This window comes from Psammomys obesus, unplaced genomic scaffold, assembly GCF_907164565.1.
Source record: "Psammomys obesus unplaced genomic scaffold, mPsaObe1.curated_primary_1811, whole genome shotgun sequence".
NCBI classification, from domain to species: domain Eukaryota; kingdom Metazoa; phylum Chordata; class Mammalia; order Rodentia; family Muridae; genus Psammomys; species Psammomys obesus.
Window position 1 is genome coordinate 5,295,121 of NW_026585609.1, and position 18,085 is coordinate 5,313,205.

Genomic DNA, 18,085 nt, shown 5'->3' on the forward strand with positions numbered 1-18,085 from the left:
CCTATCTGTCTTTTTCCGGCCCCTCGGATGATATTTTATTTTCTGGTAGAAAAAAATAATAATATGGAAATCAAAATAATGCTGTTTGGGGGAAAGGCTTCTGTGACAAAGGAGGGAAGCTCCAGGTTTCTTTTCCTTCTGTCATCAAACAGGTTTTGTTCTCCCACCTCCGAAGGTGGTGGGGTGGGTGAATGCAGGGACAGAAAATGTTGGAGGGCGGAAGGGGTATCTATGTCTGTATGCAGGCACAGGCAGCCAGGGGACCTGTATGCTTCCCTCACTTAAACAGCTTTTAATTCACCCCGAGCTAATGTTAGATTCTGATAGGCATCTAGGTATCTTTTCTCCAGGCTGAGTCCTCTTCCTTGCCGTTTTTGTTTCTGTTTCCCTATCTCCTATCTATACCTTTCTAGGTATCCTTTCTATGTTCTGTAAAAATAAATAAATAAATAAATAAATAAATAAATAAATAAATAAATAAATAATGACTGGGATTGCTGTGGCTATTGCCCTGAAGCTCACTTGGTGTCTGAAGAAAGGGCTGACACTGGGCCCGCAGATCACAGAAGGCCTATTTCAGGGGGGCAGGTGTGGAGGAGCGCTGGCTGGGCTTAGAACTCCTGGATGCTGCAGGCTCAAGTCTTCAAGCCTAAGCTCCAGAGGAAGGGATGCTGTCAGGTTTTCTGATTTGTATCTTTCCCTGTGTGCTATTATTTTCGAGCTGTAAATTTCTCCTTCTGTCCACACATCTATTTATACCCACACATCCTCCAAGCAAACTGTTACTTCCACACTCTTGCAAAATGGCTATCTTGCAGAGTTCTAAAGCGCCGTGCATGTGCGAGGGTGCAGGACCCGACACGTGAGTCTTTGTGTTAAACAAAGAGATGTGCTGCTCGCGTGTGTTCGCCGTGTACCCTCAAAAATGGGGTTGATAGTGTGATTTTTTTTAAAAAGCTCTCATCCATTTTAACAATACTTGAAACTGTTTTTTATGTATGTGAAGAAATATATGTAAGCTGTGACACATAAACAAAAATATAACAATAGGTAAAACATGCCCAATATTTTTGGGCAGCGTTTGAAAAGAGAAAGGGCAACAGAAACGGTGAAGACTTAGCTAACAGTTCTGCTGGCCACTCAGGCGAGCCAAGACAACCCCTGAGAAAATCAGCTCATGTCTTGCTTGAGGGCTACAGTGGGAATCCGGCTGCTTATCTCCTTCCTACACTGACCATGCACCCTCCAAACTCCAAAGGTATTCTCATGCAGGAATGAAGCTGGGAAAAGGTCTTCAAAAATCTGTAGCAGAACCACAAGCAGTCCTTCTCCCTCCCCCTCCACCCAGGCCATTTAAAAAATAATCATCCCTTGGAACAACCTAAAAATACTAAAGTGTTGTAGGGGAGGGAGTGGAAGGTCGTTGCCAGTCACTTAGAATGACAGTAGGCGATAGTTCTTTCTCGCTCAGAACGGATGGATGCGGATGCCATCCAAATTTACTATCCTCTCCCTTAGGCCTCATTCTCTGAACTTTCATTGCTAAAACATTAATCTGTAACCATGGTGTAATGAAGGTGAGAAGGGTGGATCCCAGTTTGAACCATGTTCTCACCATGTCTACAAATAGCTGAGGTTATTTGGTGTGTGCTCACCTTAGAGGCACCTGAGCTGGCTCCCAGTCTACTTCTCCTCCTTCAAGTAGGCTGATGAACTCTTAATCTCGCTTCAGAATAGAACAGACAAATGGGTGAGGATGTCAGCTCAGTGTGAGAGAGTTCGTAGGCACTGAGGGACAAAGAGAGGTGGGTGGCCGTAGGGGCATGCGGCTTCTTCTGTGTCCCAGGTGCCCATGACAGTGCTCCGCAACTGGGAAGGACCTTGCGACTGTTCCCCGGTGATAAGATCAATAGGGAGGCTTTGGCTAGGGGCTCAGCCACCTCACTCACCATACATGCATGCATGCAGGTAAGATGAAACCAGGTTCCACGCTGTCCTTGGTTGGTTCAAGGACTAGGCAAAGGAGAAGAGGTTAAGGAGTAGAGTGCAAGAAAGAGAAGGCAAAGGGGTCATGAGAACAAGACAGAAAAGAGGTGATCCAGCTGGAAAGGACTTGTTAGGAATCAAGGATGCTAGGCCACAGGTGGCCTGCAGCTTTTCGGTACTCAAAGCCATTTTGGACACTCTGGGGAGGAAGCTGTTGTGTCCTGTCCTTGTGAGCAGTGTCCATGATGCTGTGACTCAGTGGCATTCCAGGCCTTCCTGGGGCTATTGTTCTGGTCCTCTCTTTCCTTCTCATCATAAAGAGCTGAATGGGTTCTCCTTTGTCCTCTTGCTTTTTGCCAGTACCCTTGTGGCGTGGGTGATATGAGAAGTAGTGGGACTGCTGCTGGGAAGAGCAAATTCAACTGCAATTAGAGGGCCTCTGTGATTCGTAACTAAGGAAAGATTAACAGGAAATAATGACCTCCCAGGAAAGCATGCTTAAGGACGTGGCTTTAAGGGGAGCAGAGCCTCATGTGGTGCCCTTCCTGTGTTCTGGGCATGGTGGTGTAGAATGGATTTGGGGGAGCAATGATATGGCCAGTGCTAGTGTACAGGGAGAGAGGCAGGGCATGGCCCTGAATTGTCTAATTTGTGTCTTGCTGGTTCCAGCTCTAGGAAGCCTGCCCACCTGCAGGTTCTTGCTTTGCTACTGGTTGTATGTGGTCTTTGTCAAGGGTGGATGTGGGCAGAGGGTAGAAATAAGGAGAGAAAATGACAGAAGAGGAGAAAAAGGGAGGGAGGAGGAAGAGAGAGAAGTTTCTTTAGTCACTACTTTGCACACCATATACCTATTTCCAGAAGGCTGGCTGAGAAGAAAGCGACTTCTTCTGGATGGAGGGTGAACAGCAAGAGACCTTGTCTCTGTGCTTCTGTCTTCAGAAAGATGGCTGTAAACCTCGAGGCATTTTCTCAAACCTTCGACACCATCCAGCCTTGCATGGGGAGGGGCAATGGCCACCTTTGAGAGAGACACGGGGACAGAAGTTGGCTGGTGGAGTGAGTGACTGGTGTTTGATGGGGAGAATCGAGACTGAGTGGATCCTGTGGGCACATCATCTCCTCTGAAGTATTTTTCCATCTCTTTTATGGCTATGAAAAACCCAGGGGCAGGGTTACTTCTTCAAGAATCAAATGGCAGGGAGCATCTTCGTCAGTGTTGGCAAGCTACTGCAAACAGTTGCTTAATGCTTGTGGACTATGAAGCACAGAAAGAAGCTGGAGGGAAAGAAAGTGGGACATGAAGAAACTATGGCTTCAAAGCAACCTCTAGAACCAGAGACAAGAAGGAATCCAGGAATGACCAGACAGTTGTATAGGGTGGAAGAAGGCATTCCAAATGATGGGCTTCTTCCTTGATCAGTGAAGATAGGAAATGACTGCCCAGATCATCTTTGGTATCATGATGGAGGTCAAGAGTAGGGGCTGCAGAAGTTAAGATTGCTTTCTTTCTCCTTCCCATTTTTACATTCTCCTTAAGAATCCTAGAAATTAACTTCCTTTCAGTGAACCCCATTTTCAGTCTCCGTGACCCTGTGCATGTTTGGGTACTACTGTGCTGCTCCTATGTAAACAAATATAGATCAAAAGAATTGCTGGTGTAATGAATTGTTTACATTTATTAAAGTGCCGCTCCTCTTTGTAACCACAGAGGAACCCTCCAGGGAGAGGTTAGTGGTTGAATTGCTATTGTCTTCCAAGAAGCTGAAGATGGGAAGAACGGAGTGCAGTCAGTAGAGGGAGCACAGAGAACTCAGAGGTGGGTTTTGAAGTCTAGATGCAGTGGCAACTTTAACTGTCTGTGACTGTCACCCCCATCAACTGGGTAGATGAACTTTTAGGGGTTTGTGGACCGGAGCGGTATGGTCAGGGACCTTTTTCCTTTGCTCTGTGTTCTAGTACCTTATTTCCATCTTGTCACTTTCCAGCCTTGTCAGCTGAGGTTGGCACGGAAGAGCCTAGTGTTTATGTTGTCTCCAAGTAGCAATTCTCCGCCACTGCCCCAACGGTATGCTTGTCTGCCCTCTCCGTGTCTTACTAGCGTGCATGTGAGGGTCTGAAGACACTTTTCCCTCATCTTATTTACGTGTCCCCTTTCCTTCTCTCAGAAGCTCATGAGCTCTTCAAGGGCAGGGAGAGATGTGTATTCATCTCGGAATCATTTGTACTCAGCACAGAGACAGGCATATGATAGATGCCCGAAAGACACTAGGAGAATGAGCGGGGAGAGGATGCACCATATTTTTCAGTCAATGATGCTATTTGTTTTTTGTGGGTTTTTTTTTTTTTTTTGTCCGATGATATAAATGGGTGAGGGCATGCTGTTTGATGTCATCAAGAACCTGAAGCTCAGTAGTCATCTACTCTGTCCTTCTCATGTCATAGATGAGGAAGCTGAGATCCTGGAAAGTGATTTTCCCAAGGTTATGTAGCTCCTTAGTGCTAATGTTTCCTGCAATACACCATTGGTTGCAGCGAGAGGTGGCAGTTGTCTGGGCATTTTGGATGTCTACATCATTACTTCTCAAACTTTATTGCCTTCAGAAGTCACAGGGAGGTGTTGTTAAAATGCATGTTCTGATTTGACAGGTCTGTGGTGAGACCTGATCGTCTGTGTTTATCGTATCAGAGTTCTTGTATGACAGGGTTCGGGGCCACACCATGTCTGCATCTGAACACTATCATCCTTGATATTGAATCTCTATATTATATTTTTGTGGCATCTACAGCACCTCTGCTTTATTTTTTCTTTAATAAGAAAACAACTATATGTTTAATTTTACCTGCTTCTTCTACTTTTTTGTTTATAATTCTTCTATCCATGCATACCCTTTTGTCTCTTTTTTTCATCATGTATGCCTTCTTATGATGAATTGTTTTTCTTCTCATTTTCTCTGGCTTCTTAGTTTATTTCTTATTAACACTCATTTATCTTTTCGTAGTCACATAGCTATTGCCTTATTTAATTTATCTTTATGCTTTTTGTTCTATTTAATTATTCAATAAATACTTGATAAAAAAAGCAATATTAATCAAGCTATGAAAAAGGATTGGTTCTGCATATACCAGTAGCAGATAACCTGTATTGTGGAGGTCTAGAAGGACACAGTTTGATGAAATCATCAATTGCTGAAGACCTTTAAAGGGGAGAAGGTGGGAGAGGTGTGGAGGGATTCATGGAGGTGTTGGTAGTTACTCTTGAAGAGTAAACAGAAGTTTTTGAGGCAAGGAGGAAAAGGTCACTTCAGGAGGCTGGTGTAGACACTCATCCTTTTTGTCTTGCGTTCCCGAAGACCAACACAGGAGTATGCTGATTCTCTAGTTATGAATCTCTAACCACAAATGATCAGGGTAGAGTGAGGGCCGAGGCTCTCTAATTTCTGCTTTGGTGAGTCCACAGTTAATGAATCCTTACCCAATTTGTTAGACTTGCCTGTAGAACGAGCAAATGATATAGTTTTCATTTTAGACCACTGGATTGCAGCTAACTTTATTGATGGCCGTTACAAAGAAAGGGACAGCTGTTAGCTGATTTGTGTCCAAGGAGAGAGCTGGATCCCAGCCCAGGCCAGGCTACTTGGAATGAAGGACCAGCCCGGCCCCATGTGTTTCTCTAGTAGTGAGGTAGAGTGCCGCACCATTCATCCACCAGCAGCTTTCTGTGACAGAACAGAGGGGCCCCTGTTTCTCAGGCACCTCATGACACATTTTGGTTTTTGAAGTGGCCTGACATCATAGAAGATTCTCACTTTGGGGGATGCCCAGGTGTGGAGACAATCGGAAACATTCTGGTCTCACCTTAAATGGCAGCACAGCGTGGGTGCTTAAAGGAAAATGAATTTGAATGGATCATTCCCTAAATTACTTTTAATCTGTTTCTGTTTCCCCGTCCTCTACCTTTCTTACTCTCACCATTTCTCTGTGTATGGTGAAGTTATTCATTTTATTAGAAAAACTGTGTTATTACACTCCACCTGAAGACTGTTTATTTAACTTTTGCAGTATTGGGGATTTAACCTAGGGCCTTGTGCATGCTGGGCCATCGCTTTAGCACTGAGATACATCTCATCTCCCCCACTCATTTAAAAAACTTCTGAGTCCAAGTGCTCATTTAGGCCTTGAACTTATTTTGTAGCCTAAGATGGCTGTGGGCTCCTGATCTTTCCCCTTTAATTCCCTGAGCAGCTGGGGTTACAGGCAGGGGCCACCAGGACTAGCTTTCATCTCTCGGAGGTGTTTTAAAGGGCCGCTGCATATAGAGAGCACCGTGGGAACGAAGATGCGGGTTGGAAAGTGTCTTGATGTAAAGGTCGTGATGGCAGGGGCAGAGCAAGAGAGATAGAGTACTAAGACGTTCTTTATCTGGTTAGGGGATCACGGAGCAGAGCGGAGGGTAGGTTGACCTCTGCGATAGGTGGCCTGGAAGGAGAGAGAAGGGATGGGTCCTGTCCTTCCTTCCTTCGGGATGGATGTTTAAGGGAAAGAAAACCTCCAAGGAGAGGGTGGGTGAGGCCAGTGTGTGTCTGCTCTCATTCCTTCACTCTGGCCTTTACCCCCAGCTCACATTCTCCTCCAGGTAGGCAAATTCATAATTCTTTTTTTTTTTTCTCAGAAAGAAACATCAAGTTTCACGTTCTCATTCACACTTATGTAGACCATATCAGGACTTTAACTGGTTGGATTATCTCAGGAAATGAGATCTTGTTTCTTTTGAGTCATGGAACTTAGTGAAACAATGTTGTTAAAAGTATTATGTTATTAACAAAATGGGGAAAGACTATTCCTCGGGTTTTCATGGTGTGATTAATCCTTCCCACAGCTCATTCTCCACTGTGAGAGTGAGCAGACTCTCCAAAGTAAGGTCTCCACGTTAGGATGCCGTGGTTTGCTCACACACATCACAGCGTATGGGTTAGAGATCACAACACACCCGCACCACGCCCCCACCAACACTGAACATATTTATGTACCATCACTGCTTGGGCAGAGGGACTTACCTCCTCCAAATAGTGACCTAAACCACCAAATGCAAACCTGTAAACTGTGAAGCATACGGTTTGTGTGTGTCTGCATGAGCCTCTGTGAGCGCAGAGTTGGATGACACACACGTAATGCTGACAATCACCCCTGAGTTTGTTCCTCCCCCACAACCAATTACCATTTTAAAGCCATAAAATCAACCCCAAGGTTAGCAATGTGTGGGGTAAGTAGGGGAGGGGAGTTGCTCTGCCCAGCGAATCGGATCTTGGTGCTTCACTGCCTGGGCAGTTGTGCTCCAGCGAGCACATTGGGATGGCTGTAACTCTGGTGATGGGCATTCACTCTAGCACAGCTCTTCAGAGCCCAGGGTTCCCTCTGTAAGTCAGGAGTCTTTGTGAGGTTCAGTTGCCATCACCCAGCAGATGACGGAGGGGGTGGTCTTGAGGGAGAAACACACATTTGTGTCTGTGGTGCTTCTGGATTCATGACTGCATGCAAAACTTTGACTCTTGGGCCTAAGCCTTCTCAGTCAAAGCAGCGGTGATGTCACAGGGCTCCCCTTAACCTCCGGTCCGCAGCGGAGTTTAAATAAAAACCCGTCTTAAATGCCAAACAGCTGAAGAAAGAACGTACCATCCGCTCATCATCCGGCAACCCTAAACCGTTAAACTGAACCTCCCGGGGAGGGGCTGGGGAGCCGGTGCAGGCAGTAAAACACGAGAGCCTGACTTTCAGCCCCAGAGCTCAAATAATAAAACCAAAGTTGGACTTAGCATCATGTGCTTGCAATTCCAGCCCTGGGGAAAAGCACACCCGCAGACCCATGGAGCCCTGGAGCTCACCCCCAGCCAGCCTAACCTGCCCGGTCAACCAAAATACCTTGCCTCCAAAAGCAGGGTGAACTGTGTATGGAAAATGACACCTGGAGTTGTCCTTTCATCTCCATAGACACCTGGAGTGTACACACCCACACCTACAGGAACACACAAACACACAGTCCCAGGAAGAATTCAAATGGTAGGCCTTTGTTAAAAGTCCCTTAGAGGAGCCTAATGTCTTGCCTTTTGTTTTGTTTTATTTTATTTTATTTTATTTTATTTTATTTTATTTTATTTTATTTTATTTTATTTTATGTGAAGTCTCACTATGGAGCCCAGAATGGTCACAAACTCATTGCGTAGCCCAGGCTGGCCTCAAATTTGTGATACTCCTGCCCCCTCAGTGCTGGATTTAAGGTGTGCACTTTCACTGGGCCTGTGCGGCCGTAGCTGAGGCTCGTTGCGCTGGGTGCCTGACCAGGTGAGTGTTTCTCTGATCATGATACAGTCTGGCATTGTGATTGTGCAGTGAGACAGACCCTCTTGTGTGACTGGAGAGGGTCCCCGAGCCTAGAACCTGAGGGCATTTAGTGTCCTGAATGCACACGCAGTGTGGAGCCTTCGTTGAACTGAGCACAGCGTGCCATTGACCCCCGTGACCGAGCTCTGCCAGCACGGACACAGCCTGGTGTTTAAAGTTAGGAAACACAGGGCAAGCGCTTTCCCTGACACCCCAGGACAGGTGTGGCTGTGAAGTAGGGCGAGCGGCCTTCCGTTCTGCCGGCATGCTCTGTTCCACTTAGTCGGTATTGAGGGTGCCCCATTTCTTGTTTCAGAGAGAAAGCCCCGTTTCACTCCTTTGTACCACTGTAAATGCAGGAAAACTATTAATAAACGGGGCTGGATAAGCAGCCCCTGATTGACTGGTGAGGGCTGTGAATGGTGCAATTATCCCAGAGCGGTTGGAATTCACCAGGCTCTGTTGCCCTCCCTCTCTGTGCCTGAAGTGGAATATTAAAGGCACGGAGGGAAGGCAGAGGGTAGGAGGCATTAAGACGTCACTCTTCTCTGTAACTTTAATCACCGATTATTAGGCTGGCTGGGGTAATAGTTTTCTCGCATCCTTCCTTTTCGGCTTCCTCCCTTCCCTGTTTTAAAATAAATGTGAACCTAAATGTACAGTGGCAAGAACAGAATCCAGATTTATGGCTCTGTTGTCTTTTCAAAGACAAACCATTGTTCTCTTTTGGACATCTGCTAATAGCCACTGGGAACGGGAGAAGAATGATCTGGACACTGGTGGCATTCAGTGGGCACTAAATATTTAGGGGGAAAACAGCCAAACTCTTCATTGATCTGAACTTCAAAGTATCTGTTGGGTGGCCTCTGCAGGCAGAACATGCTGAGCTTGGAGGCATTGCAGTCCTGGCCTACCCCGTGGCTCGCATCCCCTCCCCGTGAATTTCGTGGGGCCAAAGTAGATAGCTCAGAGCTCAGAGTTGTTTCCAGCGTTCTGGGGAATGGTGAGAATATCAGTCCTTTGTGGATTTTGTCCCAGTCTAGATCCTGGCTTTTCCCAAGGCAGGGCTCAGAAAAACTCTACCCTGGCCAAATTCAAGTGCACATGTTTGTGAGATCCTCTGGCTTGCTTGGACCTTCTGAGTGTTTAAAGAAAGGAACACTTAGAGATGATAAGGAGAAGTGAAATTAACTTTGTTTCTTGTGACTCTGTTGTCCTCCCGGTCCACCATGATGAGAGGGGCTTCATGTTCGGTGTCACGTTGTGTCCTTAGTACTAAAGACAGTGCATGTCCAGCAGCTGGAAAGTGCTGGCAAAGATGGTGATAGAATGATGCGCATGGATGATGAAAGTGCCGTGCCAACGCCTGTTATGTTTCTGCTTCTTTGTCATCTAAGCACACCTGGCTGCCTTGGGTGAGATCAGCTGAGGCTGAGAGCACAAAATTGCTCTTAGATACACCCTCTGCTGAGGGAATGAAAATACACCCCACCCCAGCACCCCGCTTCACTGGGCTGGAGTCTACATGCATTCAACAGATATGACGACTCTCTTTAACTGTTCTTTAAATCCTCGCTCCGGGTCTGCCTCACAGGGAGTCCCCACCATAAACCCTGCCCGGTCTCCCTCAGTGGAGACCCCAGTTAGGCTGCTTGTTCCAACAGTGCCTTTCTGCTTGTCTCGCTCTTCCTAGGCTGGCACTGGGAACAAACCTCTTCAGAGGTTGACACCATCAACTTTTCCAAGCCCGGGCTTTCTGGAATCTGTGGGATCGTCACTCAAATGGCCAACCTCCCTTTTTATCTGGTACCTGTTTTCAAGGATTCTCTGACTTCAGGATGAACGCTGGCACCGCGATTCGAGAATGACTTTTCAGTGGCCATAGCAAGGAATCTTATGTCGGTGATTGAGAAGGTCTGAGGTGGTTCTGGAGTTAGGTAGCCAGAAATGGTAGGGTGTCTTAGAGGAATGGTAGATTAAATATGCTAAGAGTTATAGCTGTTTGCCCAAACATGACAGCCACACACTAGGTCTGTCTTTGTCTTCTCTTGAGACAGCTTCCTCTGGAGACAAGGCCTTGAGTTGGCTGAAAATACCCTGGTGTGCCGGTGACGTTCTGACTTATGTTGACCTGGGTTATCGCCTTTAATCCTCACTCTAAGGCAGATGTTAGTATTTCTGTTTCTTAGACTAGCGAAGTGAGGATTAGAGAGCGGGAGCATACACAACTGTGAGCTGCAGCCAGATTTCCAAATTGCGTCTTCTGAGGCTCACTAACCCCTTGGCACTTTAAATTACAGGGAGCTTCTGCCGTGTAATAAAAGATACAGGATTATGTGGCATGTAGAGGAACTCATTAACATAATAGACTCGTGTATGTGTGTGCGTGTGTGTGGTGTTTATGTATACACAGGCTCATAGAGGGCAGAGTGTCACAGTCCTCTCCATCTTATTTTTAGGACAGGGTCTTCAGTAACCTGGAGCCCACTGATCCAGCTGGACCAGCTACCCAGCAAGCACCAGGGCCCTCCTGTCTCCACCCCCACTAGCACTGTGACTGCAGGTCTTATGTGGGTGCTAGGAACTTGAAATCAAGTCCCTGTGCCCAAGAGGCAGGCATCTCCCGACCTCTAATGTGGTAGACATTGACACTCCAGCTGAAGCAACTTTCTTTGAGAATTCCTTTCTTTGGGCTTTGCTCTTGCCAAAAGGCAGAGTTGTTTTAGGATGAAAACAAGAATTCCTACAAAATAGCCAATTTCTGGACCTTAATTTGATTTGATAAGTACAAAAGGTGAGAAAGTCATGATGCTAGTCAGTGCTTCCTTATTTCGTATATAGGTAGGGGTTGGGCAGACTTTTCTTAGTCTCCTTCTGTTCTGTAAGTACACTGTATTCTGAACTTGAAAACTCCAGTTTCCCGCAGATGGAGCCGTCTCCTCCTGCTCCTCTAATCACAGACATGTTGAAGATCACTCATTTTCACATGTCTCTTTTATCCCGAAGCCCATGTCAAACTTCTACGTTGAGTGGAGAGATTAAAGTTAGAACCAGAGAATGACAGTCAGGTGTATTACTTCCATGCTGGCTTCTGCCACAAGTCTTAAGTATTATTATTGAGACCAGGTCCCACTGGGTTCCACCAGCCTGGTCTGTGTGATTCTGGCAAGCTTTGCAACCTCACGAAACTTCATTTGGTGTCTGTGAAATGATATCTTTAGGGCATAGAATTGTATTGCAGATCAAATGAGAGAAAATGTAAAAAATGCTGTCACACTCTAGGCTCAATATCTATCCATGCAATACCGTTATTAACAACTCCATCCTGCTCAGGGCTTTCGATGCTTTCTGGGACCCTCCATGTGGTACATCCATTCCCAGCGGACAAGGGAACAGAGCACATTTAATGGGGAAGACAGACAGGGGTGGCAAAGTAACTGACATTCTGAACACAAAGTAACAGCACCCAGGCATTGTGACCTGCTCGTCTTTATCTTTGGTCGGTGTCTCCTTCTTAGGTTCTCTTTCACAGTATTTATCTAGAAAACTAGATAAATGCTTGTCAGAAAGGGGAGCAAGACTAATCTTTCCAGCTTTGTGTATGGAACTATTTTTTTTTTTCCAGGCTTATCTTTCATCTTTACATGGTCCAAGAAGAGCAGAGAAGGAAATGGTGACAGGAGCCAAGAAGGATAGTTTCAAAGGCAGTCCTGGCCCCCAGGCTTGTCACTTTGTGAACAGTGTCCTAATCCATCTTTACGATCTGCTTCCAGGACCCTCTGCGCCAGGGCTTCCTGTCTCTCCACAGGCTGAATCACTATGTCCTTTGTGTTCCTCAGCCCTCACTCAGGTGCGGAAGGACTGTGTTGTATCTGCATCCCGTGCCTGTCAATTTCTGGAGAGCAGTGACAGTATCCAGCCTGTGTCTCTGTGTGTGCCTAACCCAGTGCTGCCACTGTGCACATTGGCCAATGTTCCTGGCATGTTGTGGGGCCTTTCCAAGCATGGTAGGAGGGATGAAAAATGAGTATCGTATGTGATTATTGTAGATATGGCTACCTCGGTGCAGAGAGTAAGAGCCTGCTTAGCGTAAGTGGCAGCGCAACACTTAGGTTCACAAGTCGGGCTGGGGCTGAAGCTCTTTCCTCTCTAGCTTTGTAGCAAATGTTTATGGGTGACTAGCAGTCACAGACTTATTAGGAGGCGCACACTGCGTGCTCAGCTCTGCACAATGAGGACAGTGGACAGGGGACAGAGAGGCACAGCAGGCTTTAAAAGGTGATGGCAATCAAGATTGGTTTGGGTGTTTGCCAACTTCATGTTCCTGGTATGCTCCTTAGCCAGAGAACACAGCCAGGACAGTCTAGAAACTCAACTGATCTAACTGTCCTGGAGATTAGCAGAGGGGGAAATGGGCTGTCATTTGTGCTGCCTGGGTTCTTGATGTCCTTTGGATTTTTTACTTTCATAGCCACCATTTCTATCATTCTTTCTTATTGCGCATTCAGAAAGTAGAGGATGAGAGCAAGACCTGAGGATTTAGACTGCCAGATGACCAAGGAAGATATCTTCATTTCTTTGTGATTCCGGATTCTTTTGTTTATCATTCTGGCTAATCAATGATTCTTTTTATTTAACTTTGAGCACATCTAGTTGAGAGTTATTTCTCCATGGGTCCTCAGAAGACAGCAACACTGGGTAGAACAGTAGAACCCACTTCTTTCTTTCTGTAAGATTTGCAGCCTAGGGAGGGCTTTCTTGTGAGTTTCTTTCTCTGCATGTTATTTTTCTTCACAAGGAATCCTGTGCCCTGACCAGCGGGGCTTCAATGTAGGTTCCTAAGGGAGGAGAATGGAAGGAATGGCGGGGGGGGGGGGAAGGACGAGAAGCACAAGGAAGGAAGCCAAGTCTGTTTGTCTGATCAAAGCTTCATTTATTAGAAATTTTTACCCAACTTATATAGGGAGAAGGCAGGAAAAGGGGGAAGGTAATTAGCTGCTGCAGGAGACAGGAAGAGTGCTTTTATGTGTTAGATAGGGTACCTGCAAGATACCATAGGGATGTTTTCTCACGGATGCTCTAACAAACGGATGTCCTCACAGTCTATCACCCATGAGTTAGGGTCCTAGATAACTTTCACTAAATAGCTTTAGGTCTCCACTAAATGACCTTTGCTCACTATTTGGCTTTGGCCTAGTAAACACCTTTTGTCTCCACTAGATAGCTTTGACTCACTAATTGACTTAGGCTTCAGTAGATAGCTTTGGCTCCACTAGATAACTTTGACTTTGGCTTCAGTAGAGAGCTTTGGCTCCCGGCAATCCTGGACATTAACTATATTCCCATTTACCAATGAGAAAGCCAAGGTATAAGACCATGTTTGTGAAAGGTATGCAGCCAAGGAGGAGGACAAAAAGCTGGCATTCATTTTCAGCTCTTCCACGTCTCAGGCCTAGGCTCCCTCTGCTCTGCTTGGGCTGGGAGCTAGTTCAGGAGAGACGTTTGCACTAGCATGCTTGGTGATGCCTGGCTCAGGTGAACAGAGAATTTGCTGTCAAAAGAAAAGCAACATCAGAAGGCTGGTGGCCATAGTCAGAAAAGGCAAAGGCCATAAAACCTGCAAAGACAATATTAACATTCCATGTAAAAGATACAAAGGCTGGGCTAATGAGGTAGCCCAGCAGATAAAGGCACTTGCTGTCAAACCCGATGACCAAAGTTCGAACCCCAGGACCCACATGAAGACAAAAAGGGAACTGCCTCTAGCAGGTAATCCTCTGACCTCCATGGGCTTTCGTCCACGAACCCCTGCATTCCACACAAATAAATAAAAAATTTAAAAATGCAAATAAAAACTAAAAAGACATGAGGGGTTAGGGAGTAGATAATTATTATTTTACCTCTTTATGTTTTTCCTTATTTTACAAAATTCCTGCAATATAGAATTCGTATTTTTGTATTCAGAAAAGATGATTAGGATATAAAAATAATATGTTAGCAATTAAATAAAGGCAAAACAATAAAATCCATTTCCACAGAGCGAGGGCAAGCAATACATTGTTGTTAATTTCTTAGAAATATAATGGGGGCTGGTGCGATGGCTCCATGGGTAAAGGAACTTCCTGCTAAGCCTGATGTGCTGAGCTCAATCATATAAGGCAGAAGGAAAGAACTAACAAAGAACTGACAAATTAAATAAATAAAATGTAACAAAAATTAAAGAGCAATATCATTGAGAACTAGTGGCAGATATACAGATGCCGTGGTGTGTATGTGTAATTTGAATTCTAGTGTGACCTAGGGAACAAAGAAACCAATTTAATATTAGAAAGATTTTAAAGCATTCATTACTGAGAAAATGACAAACACCCTCAGGTCTTAACGAAAGATGCTAAAATGTCTTAACTAAAGAAAGGGTCATGGCAGGGCCAAAGGAAGTCATTGAAGAATATTGCATAGGACAGAGAAAATATATCTGAAGGCCAGCTTGTCCTCTTTCTAAAAAGAGGTGGTGGCTGGAAATTACAGAATCATTAGCATCAACGGCTGGTTAAGAATCTGTGGAGCCGACCAGTCAGTTATCAACATCTTGAAGAGCCCAAGGCATGGCAGCCATCAAAATGGCCTTTTAAAGGACAGGTCCTGATGGACCCATGGCTCAGCAAGGATGATGAGCCTGGCAGGATGCAGGAAACTGATCTACGTAATTAAGAGAAAATAATGACAGTCAGGTCTTAAAGAGACAATGAGGGGGAATGCGGTGACTGATGCATGCCTAGCGATAGACTGGATCTTACCCTGGGGTGGAGGGAATGGGAACCTGACTTCTAATGTCCTCAGCAAGTGTGGGATCCCTGGAGCACTGTGCTGTGCTGTGTTTCTCTCTGTCTCTCTCTGTGTCTCTGTCTCTGTCTCTCTCTCTGTCTAGAAGGCTGAACCCCCGGAAGTGGGAGGTACTGGCCTAGTCAGCTGCACATCCACGGGGCCCGGAAGTAGCTCAGCCTATGTGAGCCATTCCACTATCCCCAAATCTACCCCCATTCTGTCTTTGGGACCCCTCCCATATCTAGTTGATTAAGTGCTTCCTAAAATGAATGTTCTGAATTGTTTACCCCAGGAAAAGCCACTTCCCCACCAGGCTCAAACATTTCTCCAGTTGAAGTTTTGAAGAGACTTGGAATCCTTGAGGGTCATCCTTAATGCAAGGCTGTGAAGCATGGTTCTAAAGCATGCGCACAGAACACACCTGGTAGCTATGCAGCTATGTTATGTGTTTTTAGAAAGTGAACATCTTGAGGGACCATTTTCCTTGGGACTGTGACTCTTTTGTTCTTAAGAACCAAGCAGCCCGTGTGTTCCTTTACAGAGTATGTAGGGTGGTGTATTTGTTGGGGTAGGGTGTTGGGCTTAATAGTGGCCATCCAAGAGCTGATGAAGCCAGGACAGAGACTCAGGCAGAGGTATCCAGAGAAGGAGGTGGACTAGAAGGTGTCTCTAACAGTGGTGTGAAAAGAAGGATGGAGGGCGAGCCAGCAGAGCCATGCAGGGAACGGGGAGAAAGAGGTAATGTGTTTCAGAAAATATGGGAATAAGCAGAATATTGGCTTTATTTATGTTCATCCTGGTGTCAGTGTGCATCCTAACAGACTTTGTGTTTCTTGCCTGAAGCCTTGAGATCAAATTCTTGTCACAGATAAAAATTCACTCACTTCTGGGACCTCAGAGAGAGGGATTTTAGGATTTCAAGTATATTCTTTCTCTTCTCCCTGAACTCAGTATCCGTTGGGAGCTCGCCTACCTTCCTACGATGGGAGGTGATGTGTCTGTATGCTGGGGAAGGCTGTGCCTTCCTCGGACACTTCTGTCCACGTCCTCAGGGTTTCCATGCCGGGATAGCTACGGCTTTTACCCCAAGGCAAACTTGGAATTGTAGAAGCTGGGGTGTGGAAGGCAAGGCTGGTGCAGCACCACTCTCCAGAGGGAGCATTCTCACGATCAGGATGAGGGATTGAATGCCAGTGGGACTTGGGTTTGGACTCTTAGATCTGCTGTATTGCCTAAGAGTGATATTGGGTAGGGTTTGTCTTCCAGCCAAAGCACGTTAGGTGAAGCCTGGATGAGGTCAGGAAGGCTAAACCCCTGGAATGCGGGCTCTGTTACTGCTCTTGTCCCATGAGGAATGCTGCTGAGTTCTCGGTAGGGCAGAACGAAGAAATAATGACCCTTAATGGTGTCCTGCGTTTTCTTTTCTTTCCCCATGTAAATGTGTGTCATGCTTGTGACAGAGATGGCAAAGCGACAGAACTCCATTGTCTCAGGTGAAAAATGAGGATAAAGAGATGTATGCAGAGACACTTGGAACCTTGTTGTCTTGAATTATTGGAGAGTGGCAGAAATAAAGAGAGGGAGAGAAAGAAAGACTGTTTAGGATATTAGGTTCCTTTGCCTTTTCATGTTTTTTGTTTGTTTGTTTGTTTGTTTGTTTGTGTTTTGTTTTGTTTTTGTGGTGAGGTGGAAAAAATCAGGGAAGGAGAGGAAAAATAAGAGCAAGGAAGAGACAAAAACAAAAAAAGGTGGAGGGTGAGTGAGCTCTTCCTAGACATCTGGAGGAGACCCAAGTGGATGGAACAGCTGGCCAGCTGTGTTCTCCAGGGAGGGACCATGCTGCTTCCCCACCGCTCAGTCCTCGCTCAGCAGAGGACAAGCCAGCAGCAGTACTGGCACAGTTCTGGGGGAGAGTTGGGATGCGACAGCTGCTCCGTCACCCTGGGAAGTTCAGTCTGGGCTCCAGGGAGTTTTTGCAACCTCTTTGTGGAGGTCAGCCAGCCTGCCTGCCGCCAGCCCCTCCCGGGCTTGCTTGGGTGTTGCTGTCACTGGGACAATCCAGTCCTCTGTGGAGCAGCTATTTTCTATGTGTAGGTCCCTTTGTCCTACATCTGCCTGTAAATGGTGGCAAACAAACATTTTAGAAAAGACTTAAGGATGATAGATGGGCTCACAGAATGTCAAATACTCAAATGGCACATATTAAATAGGTTTTTTTTGAATTAATGTTTCGTTTTAGTTTATTTGTATCAGGACAAATAAACTAAACTATTTGCTACTAGGAATGTAAGCAATTCAGGGCTTATTTTATACAAACTGAGTGTAGTTGGCTACAATCTGAGTTTAATAACGAGAGGCTGGGGGAAACATTGGTAATGATAGAACCCTTCAGCCTTTCTCTTTCTGTGGGAGGACGGGTGTTTAAAGCACTGAGTCCGGAGTGAGGAAGGAGGGAGTTAAGAAGAGCCTCACTCTGCTACTGTCTGCCTGCTTCCTTCATGTCTTTGGGCGACAGCCCAGATGCGCTGGAGGGCGAAGCTTAAATGAAGGCTTGCTTCCTGTAGCTCTCTGTGAGGGAGCCAGCTCTAGGCATCGGTGAGGGTTTGCGTGTGTACATGTATGTGCGTGAGTGTATACGGGCACATGTGTGTATGAAGATAGAGAATATGACAACATGAATGAGAAGCTCTTGCTTTGCAGGATATGGGGAACTTTACAGAATGCTCATTAAAGTGGGATTCTTGTCTCCAAGACACCGGCCTGTGTGCTGCCCAGTCAGACTGGAGAACGCCTCTGTGGACCTTCTCTGCCTGCTCTCTACCTGCTCGTTGCCTTGTGTGCACAAGTCACATATCACCTCTGTGCACATGTCCACTATGTCTGTGAGGATGGAGGAGGA

The 18,085-nt window shown here is 45.9% G+C and overlaps 1 protein-coding gene across 5 annotated transcripts in view; it reads left to right on the top strand.

Annotated features, from left to right (window-relative positions):
- Grin2b (glutamate ionotropic receptor NMDA type subunit 2B) overlaps positions 1 to 18,085 on the top strand; it is a 434,130-nt gene that overhangs the window by 2,219 nt on the left and 413,826 nt on the right. The window lies entirely within an intron of this gene.